The sequence below is a fragment of the Fringilla coelebs genome (genome assembly GCF_963513975.1).
Source record: "Fringilla coelebs genome assembly, chromosome: Z".
NCBI lineage: Eukaryota > Metazoa > Chordata > Aves > Passeriformes > Fringillidae > Fringilla > Fringilla coelebs.
Genome location: NC_140031.1, coordinates 64,540,679 through 64,552,493, shown reverse-complemented (window position 1 = coordinate 64,552,493; position 11,815 = coordinate 64,540,679).

Sequence of the window (11,815 nt, the reverse complement as noted above, 5' to 3'; positions counted from 1 at the left end):
AGACCTGTGACCAGATCGGATGAACACTGGTAGTGCTTTGGCATCTTTATGTCAACTCTGAGATGTAATTACCCTCACAAAGCCACCGCACACCAACGCTCGGCCTCAGCAGTACTGTACCGACAGAATGGATTCCAGAAATGGCCCCAAAATACTAACATCCACTATGTCACCTCTTGTTCAGGCCTTTGAAATCCTTGTGCCATTCCTCACCACAACCTGCTAAGACCATATCGCCCTCTCAGTAAGAGGCTGAGGTCACTTACTGTTAGAAGAACCTTATGCCAAATGCATTGAGCATATTTGGAAAAGTAGATAAGGAAGGTTATCCTTCATGCCAGTATTCTCTCATGAACAATTTTAGCTGAAATTTTCTGGGGTGGGAAAGGAGTAGGAAGTGGAGAGAGGAAAATGAAGAAGAAGAAACCATTTCTGGCCCACATCAAGCCTGTTATTACATGGTAGAAAGAAGCATGGGTTATTTGTGCTAGTGAGCAAGCTAGTCAGTTTTACTGACTGATAGATTGTGCCTTCTAGTCTCTTCTAGCTAGAATGAGGGGTTGACATTTAGTTATACCAGCTGACATTTTGTAATAGCAAGTGGGAATATTAAGGTAATATTGATTGACATGTTCATCTGTCTACAAGTGCCTGACCTGGTTTGCCTGGTGTGTGAGCTGCTGACAAATGTGCACTGTTGTTTCTATGTTGTAGGCTGATGCACAGCAGCTTCTGCCCTGCTCTGGAAAGAAAGATGATGCAGTGATCTCAGTTGTGTCCATGAGTGAACTGCCCTCCTGACTCAGCAGTGCTGTCACATGCAGAGAAATTTATCCACTAACATGCTAGAAAGAGCCCAGGTGTGTGGAACAACAGAAGGGCACAGTGGCCAGTGCTCACCAGTAGAACTGTCATTCCCTCCTCTCCCTGGTCTCTCCTGGCAGACAAGCCCTGTGTGAAAATCAACTTCACTAAGAGTTTGTATAGATGAACATCATCATGCTCACACCCTCTTCTGCTTAAAATCTCTATTATCATTAAAGATGTCTGAACAATGCTGTCAGAAACCAAGATCCCATGTGAAACTCCTTTGCTGATTTATTTTGTAAGTAAAATACATCAAAAGCTCAAATGGCACATATTTGTAGGACAGATCAGAATCAAGTCTGCCCTGTTTAGCCCCTTTCTATATTATTATGTCAAGATAACTTGTGCTGTATACTTGAAATAGTGTCCCAGAAAAAATTGGAGCTGGATAGTGAGGGAGATACTTTCTGTGAGAGCTCTACCATTTGGGTGCAGACATCGAAAATCCAGTGTCAAACAGGGCTACAGAAAGGGAAAAGGACAATGCAGCAGAAGAGAACTGCTTTGATGTTGGAGCAGAACAATTTACTCCCAGACCTGGGAGTAAAATTAATCCTATTCTCCATTATCCTTCTAGATGTGTTGCCTTGCTGTATGCACCCAAAAGGACTGGTCTGGGGCTGCAGAAAGGTAGGAGTACTTTGAGCAGCTCTTTGCAACCTCATTTCTCTGCTCTACACCACATCCCGTATGAACAGGGCACCATTTGTACTGGCAGCACAACCAGGACTGCAGTAGGGTTAGTATTGAAGGAGAATGGTTTTATCTGCCCTGCATCTTCTCTTTCTTTCCTGGTGCTTTGTTTGTTCCTAATGTATTTCTATTAGTCTCTTTCTCCCCAGTGTCACCCTCTCTTTCCCATCCTATCCCTATTTTCATCCTTGTTCTTGTTTCTGTGAACTGGAAAGATAAGCCAGATTTCTGCTTCTTGGTTAAGCAGTTTCTTGTTTTGTAGGTACTTGTATTGGGATACCTGTAGTCTCTGATATGTGAGCATATCTAAGATACGCTGAACAGATCCAACTATGCAATTGATAGAGTAAGTAAGGGAAAGAAAGTTTTCAGCAGTGGAGTAGTTGAAGTCTCTGTACCTTGGCTGAAAAATGGATGTGAAACAACTTCGTGTTGGAAGAGAATTCGGTGTCCACAGCACTTTTCAAGTATTCAGCCCCCATGATGGTAATTACAGGATCATCTAGTTCAAAGCAGGGTCAGAAATTGTGGCTTAAGGGGTAGGGGAGTGCCCAAGATTTGTAGATGATCATGGTTGAAAGAAATTACAAGTCAGAAGGCCTGCAAAAGCTTACAAAGCTTTATTAGTAAATGACACTCTTGGTGTGTAAATTGGTATAAGCACATGGCACCAGGTGTGGGTAATAGGGTAGGCTGAATGAGAACAGAGGTATGAATTGGAGAGAAGGAGACAGAGTGAAAGGAAAAAAAAGGGAGAAGGTGAGATCACCAGTCCTGGCTCCAGCACAGATCCAGCTGATGGTATGTTTAGGGTTCTGGGAGCACCTGCGCACCCAGGCTTTATGGTGGTACCTTCTACAAATAAATCTCCCCATACTGGAGATGTTTCTCACTTTCTATGCAAATTAGTAACCCTGTGCATTCCATTCCTCTAGACTTTTCTGGAAATGGGTTGGGGATGGCTTTGGGGATCTCTGGTGGTTTCAGTCCCCTCTTACAATCCATGCCCACTTCTCAGCCTCATCCCTGCATTTGTGCTGTGTTGTGCTCATCTCCAGGAGCCAGAACCAGGATGTTTGTCCCAGAAATGTGCTGCCCTGCCTCCTTTTGGCCTCTTCTCCAGCCACATCCTGTTCTTTCTCAGTGTATTATTACCAACAATTCTTGGCTGTTATCACCAACAATCCATGGTTGGCTCCATCAGGCTATCACTGTTTGAGACAAACACATTAGCCCTCTTTTCTCATAGGATTTTACAGCAATGAAGTCAGATCAGTTTCCTTAGGACTCAATTGGGTCTTGAAAACCCTCAGCAATGGAGACTGCACAACCACTTTGGGCAATTGATTCTTCTTCTAGGATAGATGCCACAACACAGCCCTCAGATAGAGGACAACTCATTAAGCACAACCCTCTGACCTCATTCAAAGTCGGATCAGTTGGCTACACATCCAGATTATAAGGTCTTAGCTTAAATACAAGAATGCTGGTAGACAGAATTGAAAATGTTGCTACATTCAACATAAATAACATCCATTGTTCTCATCCACCCACAAATCCCATTCTTTTATCAAAAAAAGGGCAATCAGACATGTTCACTGTTATGACTTATCCTTGGTGAACCTGTGCTGATTATTCACAATTGCCTATTTCTGCTTCATGTGTTCAGAAATATCATGCAAGAGAACTTGTTTTATGGTCTTCTTTGCCCGGGATTGAAGTGTGACCGAACAGTCTGCAGTTGCTTGGGCTGTTCTTTGAGTTCTTTTTAAGTATAAGTGCAACATTTCTACTGTTGGCAGGGATATCCATGGCTCCTCACAGATTACTGACATCTTCTGCTGGCATCAGACGGCTCTTTCAGCATCCTTGGACACAGCCCTTGTATTTCCATGGACTGGTATAGGCCAAGTTTTCTCCAGCAACTCTTAATTCACTCACTCACGGTCATGTCCCCCCTCCATGAATACCAGGCCTGAAGCCCTAGGAGACCTTGCTGTGTAAAGAAGGCATTGAGTTCCTCAGGTTTGATTGCGTCCACCTAGAGTAAAACACCCAGCCTACTCAGTGAGCAGATGCCATTTTCCTTGTTCAGCTGCTTACCATTTATCAGCTGAAGCTCTTTTTGTTACTATTGACATGCAAGTTAAAATTCCATCTGAGCTTTTACTTTCCTGACACCATTCCTACATGCCCAGGCAATGTTTGTAAATTCCTCCTGTGTAGCCCATCCCTACTTCCATCGTCTGTATTCTTTTTTTGCACTGGAGTTCTGCCACAATCCAATATCTACCCAAGCTGGCCTGCTTATTTATTTCTTTTTTTCCTGAACACTGAGATGGCCTGTTGTTACACTTGGTTGAAGCTTCAGAGATCTCCTCACTGCTGGAAAGAGTGACAGAGGGAAAAGCAGCTGTGCAAGAGGTGGGGAGCAAGATGTCCTGAGCTGCAGAGCTAAGGAGTTAGATACCTTGGGGCTGCACCTTTGGGTTGACTAGCACTGAGTAAGTTGCAACCCTTTCATCATGGCTGGGGCATTAGTAATATCCTCCTGCATGGATCATCTGCTTGCTGCTGACACTGCAGGTTTCTGTGCTGCGGTGCTAAGAGGTTCTTGTCTCTCCTTAGCCACAGGTTTTCAGGAAACTGTGGGGACTTTCATGATGTTAGGAATGCTGCCTCTCTGCCACATATCATTAAAACTTGGTTACATTAAAAAAAAAAAAAAGAAAGAAAGGAGAAGGAAATAGGCGAACTTAGTAGTTTTGTGCATTCTGTACTATCTAAGGAGCTCGCATAATACCTGAAAGTGTAATTAAAGGCCATGCAAGCTCATTAAATACAGAATGTGTGTATGGGGGTGGTGGTGGAATTAGGATTGCACAAGCAATTTTTATTCTGGCATTTCCTAATGTTTTAATGTTTAAATTAGCAAGACTTAATTCATTTTCATTACACAAAAATATGGTGAAAAGTGCTGTTGTTACATAAATGGATCCACTGTCCATTGCTTTTTACTTGGTAGATCTCAGAAGCAAAAGGTTTCCCCAAGGGAATCCTGATTTTTTTTTTTAATCCGGATGTTTTAATGCTAATTAAAGTATGTATTTGTTTGGTTTTTAGCAGAGAGGGCTCTGAAGACTCATTCTGCAGATCTGGAGGCCAGCAATCATACTGTTTGTTTCCACAGTGCACAGTGTCAAAGGTGAATTGAAAGAAACTAGTCAAAGACTTTATGTCAAAGACTGCCATGATACAAGTAAGTCTAAGACCCTTCATGGAGCAGATCATAAATTAAAAACAACAGGAACAACAAAAGATTTCAGAAGGGATAGCAATTGTTGAGTGCACAGAGCAAAACAGCAGTAAAGTATCTCCCATACTGCAAGAGAGTATTTCATATGCAAGTTCCACATTACTGGCAGGTATGGAGAGGAAACAGGAATGCAGAAGTCACTGCACTGGCATGCAGACTACTGAACCAGACACTTTCCTCCAGACATAGATTAGCTGCTTGCTTCAACAAACAGAGGAAAACAGGCCTGTCAAATAAAAAAAATATCATAGGAGAGAGCAAAAAGCACGTCTAACACTCCAGGTAGCAAGCTGGCTGAAGCTCTTCACAGTGAGGCAGGTCCTGGGAATGATTCCTTGTGTTGCCACCACTGTCAGTTGTGAGCCTGGAAAACCAGCTGTAAGGGAACTGTGAGGAGCTGCCAAAAGCATGGGAAGCTGTGTCACCTCTGCTGTTCTAAGTGCCAGTAAAAGACAAGTCCATTATGCAGTCTCATGTTGGAATAATTTTCTGCAGGGTAAGTTTAAAGACTTGTCTACACTTTGTCTCGCTACTCCCTGTGGAGATGTTCCTTCTCCCAAGACTGAGTACAGGTTTGTCTTTGTAGCTACAACCATTCCTTCAAATGGGGAGATCCAGTCTCACAACAGGTCTTTTTTGGCAAAAATAAATTACATATGCTTTAGAAGTGGATCCTATGAATGTGAAGTAAAACACACTCCTGACTGCTGTTATTTCTGCTGCCAGTCTTTTCTGAAGGATAAGATTACTCAATGAAAGATGTAAAAATTTCCTAGATATTTCAAAGTATTTTTTAATTTGGTATTTAGTCGTCCTTGAGCTATTTTGTTTCCATTTATAGTTGTACCATTTTTTCCCACTTATACAAGACAAGCAAGTGGAATTGTAGTTTATCTAAAAATCTGTCGTTTGTGAGCTCACAGCTTCCTTAGTGCCTTGTTGAATAAATTTTTCAAGAACATAAATGGAAATAATACTTTTCTTTTCTTTTCTTTTCTTTTCTTTTCTTTTCTTTTCTTTTCTTTTCTTTTCTTTTCTTTTCTTTGTAGAAAGACATAATTTTAATTTTAATGGCTTTGCAAACATGCATAGCTGAAACTATTTCAGGATCATTATATTGGGCCATATTTCATGCTCCATTTAAAATAAGTGAATGCAAAATCTAAACAAAATAGGTCCAATTTACATTTTGAAGTAAAAGGAAATTTTAACAATTAGCTTTCCTGAGGCAGCATTGTCTCTGCTCTTTTTTTTTATTTTTTTTCTTTCTTATTTTTTGTCAGGACAAAGGTGGCTCACTGGGCCAGCAGTGTCTGGCCTTGTCCCCCGGTATGGGCAAGACAAGACAGAAATCTTCCCAGATTTGTCCTCTGTTCTCTGCACAAACAAATGTGTTAAATGGGAGCTAATGAGTGAAGTAAGGATCCACATATTGCCAACACGATTATCAGATCCCTGATGGTCCCAGAAAGCAAGGGCTGCAATTCCAGGTGCACTGCAACAAAGATGAAGATGAGAAGAGATGGTTGGTGATACCCAGGTGGAGCACACAAGGGCTTAGTTAAGTCTGCTTTAAGTCCGCTGTGCAAAGGCCATACCATTATCATTTTTAAATACCTCAAGACATTATTGTTCATCTTCCCAGAAAGCAGTGACACCTGTGGACAGTAGCTCCTGTTCTGCCTTTCCACTTCTTCTCTCTCTCTCTGCTCTTCCTCTTTCCTTTTCCTTCTCTCTGAAAAACACAAAAAAATTGGGTGATTTATCTAGGCCTTTTCTGCATATTGGTCTTCTCAGTTCAATTTCTAGTGTTTGGAAGACTGTTTTGTGGTACCTTCAATTTCTCTTCAGTGGACTTTACCATGTCATTGGATGCACATTCTGTTATATGCCCCTTCAGCTGGACATTTTTCTGGAATGGAATTCCCTTCCTAAACCTAATTCAAAACACCAAAGAGGATGTTGTCACTTTTGACTGCTAGTAACTACAGAGTTCATTAAAACCTTTTTTAGTTTTGCCTTTCAGTAGTCAAATGCACTAATGTATTCCTTCTGCTTTATACAAATTTGCAGATGTAGAGAGCAGCGCAATTATACAGGCTGGATGAGGCGTAATAGGCTGGCAGAGGATTTTGGACAACAAAGTGCAAAGGTTACTTCCCTCCTCTTCTGTTTTGCCTGTGTCTGTGCATGCCAGAAATCCCCAGCAGGGGACTTTTTAATCTCTCTGCAGGAGGACACACAGTATGTTCTCACACCCACAACACATGGAGGCATGCATGCTTGCTTTGCTCCTGGTCTTCTGCTGTCAGGTTGTGTAATTGGAAAAGAGCAATTCAATATTTTTATTACACAGTGGTGGCAGAAAGTGGCATGTGAAAACTTCACAGAAGTCCAGAATAAACCAGTTAATCTCAGTCCTTCTTTTGTTTCTAATATAGCTGCTGACCAGTAAATACAAAACAAACCAACTGGCTCTAAACCAGCCCAGAAGGATGAGAAATGGAAAAGTAATTGTATTTGTCATGCATGTAGTCAGTGTTACTGAAAATGAGAGCTAGCAAGTATTTGTGAAAGGACAATACGCTCAGTGCTGCAGTAGAAGACCCATCCTTTTGCCAAGGGAAAAGTCTGTGATCTGTATAAATAACTTTTTGTGTGTGTTAACCTGTTTCAGTCATGCTGGAAATCCCAATGGCTTTGATGTCATATAAATTTTGTAAAAATTGGTCTCTAGGAAGAAAGAAGGAAGACACAGCACTGTGGATAAGGGAAGGCAGAGAAGGGTCAGGTGTTCTGTCTTCTGGTGAGCTCCCCAAACACTCAGGAGCAGAGTTAAGCTGGTCACTTGGCACCCTGTCTCCTGTTCCAAGCCAGCCAAGGCACACACCAGGCCTTGGCCTGTTGTCCACTCAACCAAAAAGAGCTCAGGGTCATGAGAGACACTCTAGGTCTTGGAGACCAAAAGAAAAGATTCACGTGGTCGAGTGGATACTGGGAAGAAATGCATGAAAACTACATGGTTTCTGCAGAAAGACCAATTTGTTTAGCTTTTCATTATACCAGGCCAGAAAGTAAAAACTAGCTAGTTAAAAACCATGCCTATTTTCTTGCTGCTTTTTTCAGCTTTATGATTCTTTTTTTCACAATATCACAGAATTGTTAAAAAAATACATAGGGTATAGTTTAGGTCTGTATTCAAATTTGTTAGACTAGGATAGTATTTCACAAAGAACCTCTTCTGTGTTCTTGTGCTGAATTTCACAGTTGCTTCCCACCTTGAGCAAATACCCAGTTCTTGCTTCCATGTATAACTAACAGATCTGACGACAGAATTATTTAATACAGATCCCAACTGTTATGATTTTAAATTCTCTTTATGGCCCTGCAGAATTACTGAAATGCTTTAAAGCTCAACTCCTGTTAGAACTTTATCCACCAGAGGCTGATTTGTTCTCTATCTTGTGCTGTCACATGTGCTAATATATCTGAAAATGCAATTACGCCATTTAAATGTTCTCAAGCAACACAAATTTTTAAAATCAAAATTGTTACAGAAAATTTTAAATAGTTTTAGGGAATAATTAGCCTCTGTGTAAGTGATGGGGTGTTTACATGCTATGGCTTGAGACTATGAAGCTGGAATTATCATTTGATTTTGAAAAACTCATAGACTGTATGGATGTAAAGCTTCCGTGTGACAGACCAGAACAGTTTTTATTCCAGCAGAAATAATGAGATTGATATTTGATTGTCATTGTGGCCTTTACACATGCTGAAGAGAGACACTGTAATGTGTTACCCAGAGGAGCTGTTCATACAAAGAGCATGGGATAAATTACGTATCACAGAGGCCAGTAAGGTAACCTGTGTAGAACTGGTTGCTTGTAAAACAAAGGTCAGCTTTGATAGCAGAGCCAGTGCAGTCAGCCATTCAGGCTGGTGCTGCAGTATATTATGCTGGCTCATCACTAATGTAAAGGAAAAAACTACAGAAACCAAATTTATTTTACTATATTAATGCTTAAAATCCAGCTGTTCATTTCCACATGGAACACAGCATCAACTGCCTTTTTAGTTGAGCTTCCTTGTAGACGGAAAGGTTTAATGTAAGAGGGGAAGTGTGTGCGCTCATTTCATAAAGGTGAGGTTGCTTACTTTTCACCTATGCACTCAGAAAATAACACTCTTGTGAAAAAAGCATGCCCTTACCTTTCTCATGTCAGAAGTACTGTGAATTGCAGCAGGAGCTGCTGTTGCCACCTGAGACACCACATTCCCTCACTGGAAAAAGCAGCTTTCTGCTGACAATAAATCAAGCTGCTCTCCTCTGCTTTGTCTCCAAGTACAGTCAGCATGAGCTCAACTGTTTAGTCTGCCTAGTTAACAGTCAGCATGGTATAAGAAAATTTTATTTTTCGAGGTAAGCTTCTGATTTGGCACTGAAATCTTGAAAGAGGATCTACAGAAAAAAGTGGGGTGGAGAAAGCTGTGTCTTAAAATTAAATCTCTCTTATATGACTTCTTGGGCAGAGAAGCTGTCTGAAATGGGCTGTGAACTACAAGAGACTGCCTGGCTCGTGTGCTTCACCACAGTATGCTCACAAGCTTTCCTTGCAGTCAGCTGCTATACACTCATCACTTCTGACACTGGTGCAGTTTATTTCTATTCCTGAATTCCCCTTGGGTTGGGGATAAGACTGTAGCTCTGGTAGCTGTTCGTAAAAACATATAGGCTAGGTTTTCTCCTCTGACCCATATAAATCTTTAGCAGTCTGCATTTTATTTAAAAGATAAGGCTTTCCTCTATATTGGAATAAGTATTTCAAACACTTTTGAGAAAGCAAAAAGCCATCTCTCTGCAATTAAGCTATACGACCTTTTCCACACATTTTCATTTTCCTAAGGAGAAGTATTTTGCATAAGATTTATTGATAAAATTCTTAAAAGCAAAGCCATTCATACATTCAAACTTAACTAATTTTCTTTTTTGACCTTTGACTATCTTATTGAAGTCTTGGCAGACTCAAAGGTTGACCTATTATGCTAATTATATTGTAAAAAGTATAAATAAGTTTCCTTTATTTAGGGCCGACATCTAGGTTCACTGAAATAAAAGACTTTATAATAAACGTCTTTTATTAATAAAATAATCACTTTATAATAAAATAATCACTGAAGATCTCAGGGAGCTTTTCAAGCATGTATTTAGGTCCTGTATTAATAGTTCATGTTCTGTTCTTTAATCTGGTTTTAATTGGGTGAAGTAGCACCATTACAAGTAACAGCATATTAACTAATTAACGAAATGAAAAACTAAGTAGACTTATATCATTGAAGAGTAACTATGCTAGATAATGCTCAATGTTTAAACTAGGATAAGTATCTGCAAGCCAATAGTGAAAAAACTGTGAATGAACACCTATTATAAGGAAAAGTATTGGTAGGGGAAGGAAGAGAAATCATAACAGCATGGACATCCTGTTGCCAAGAAGGTGCCTGTGGAGCAACAAACACCACTCAACAAACACCACTCAAACCAAAGCTTCTCGTGCTCTATGACGCTGGCAAATTGTTTGCCCTTCTTTTTTGAAGGTCTTCTTCTGCTGTGGATTGTTCGGGATCACAGGGTCAAATACATGAATCGTCTGCCTTGCAAACATGGTTGAAGAGCAGTGGAATAAGAGCCAGTCACGTACTGGTTGTCAATTCCCCTTTGACCTGTAGCTCAAAGGCACATCAGAAATGCAATTTAACTAATCTCATTACTAACATGATGAAACCCATACCACACACATTGGAGGGCAACTATTAAGCTAAAACTAATTTGCATGAAATTGTAGGAGTTTTCGATAGTCTGAGCGGAGAAAGAAGTACTATTTTAGCATGTTTGTCATATGTTGCTGATGTCAAAAGTCTGGAAAAGTGTTTGGTGTAATGTGCCCAATTTTCAAGATGAAAACATCTGACACAGGCATGTTGGTTGTAATTAAGCCATAGAGGGTTCTGATGTGAAGTTGCCTCTCTCTTTGCAGGATTAGTCTCCATCTATGTGTCTACACAGATATAATGTCTCTTGAGCATGTGTGAAGGCCACAATCAAAGAAAAATCTCAGTGAGATTTCTGCTGGAAGAAAACAGTCATTTAGATATATCTCTTAGAAGTCTGCACGGCAGATGGAAACAAACTAAGGTCTCTAAGCTGCTGAAGTGTTACTGCTTGAGAAAATGAAGAAAAGCTTTCAAAATCTGCTGCTGCATCCCCTCTGAACAGCATGCAGAAAGCCTGGCTTGCATTTAGAACAAGCAGCAAAGGCATATGATAGTAATGAATCCTTTTGTACCTATCTCCTGCAAAGTACCTATCTCCACCAAATCCTCCCAAAAAAACCTTCTAACAAGATAATTTACAGGCGTGGCCTAAGTGGGAAAATGCCTATTACAAAAGTCTGCTCTGTCCTGAACAAACTGGGAAAAGAGCAACTTTTGGGCAATGGTACATCTGGTATGGCAATGTGGTTTATAATTTCCTTCTTCAGATAACACCTTAATAGCAAAACGTGAATGTGTCTAGTGGTTAGCCCCACATCTGCCTGACCTAAACATTCAGTAATGAAGATAAGATAAACCCTATGGTTTCCATTTTCCCTAATGCTACTCAGATGGTAAATCACTCATTTAAGATAAATAAAATGTGAACTTTATTATTGTCTCCTGGTCATCAAGCTTTTAGGATCTCTCATTTGATTTTGACATTATTTCCAGAAGTCTGGAATTTTACTTATGCATTCAAGAGGTCTTTCTGGTAAAAATTTTACATTCACATGCAGTCATACATACCATGAGAACTAGTTTTCACTGCAGAGAGATCTGGATTGCAACAGGGCGAGGAAACCCCAATGTCGATTTGCAGAAATGTCTGCATTGTCCAGTGTGTTT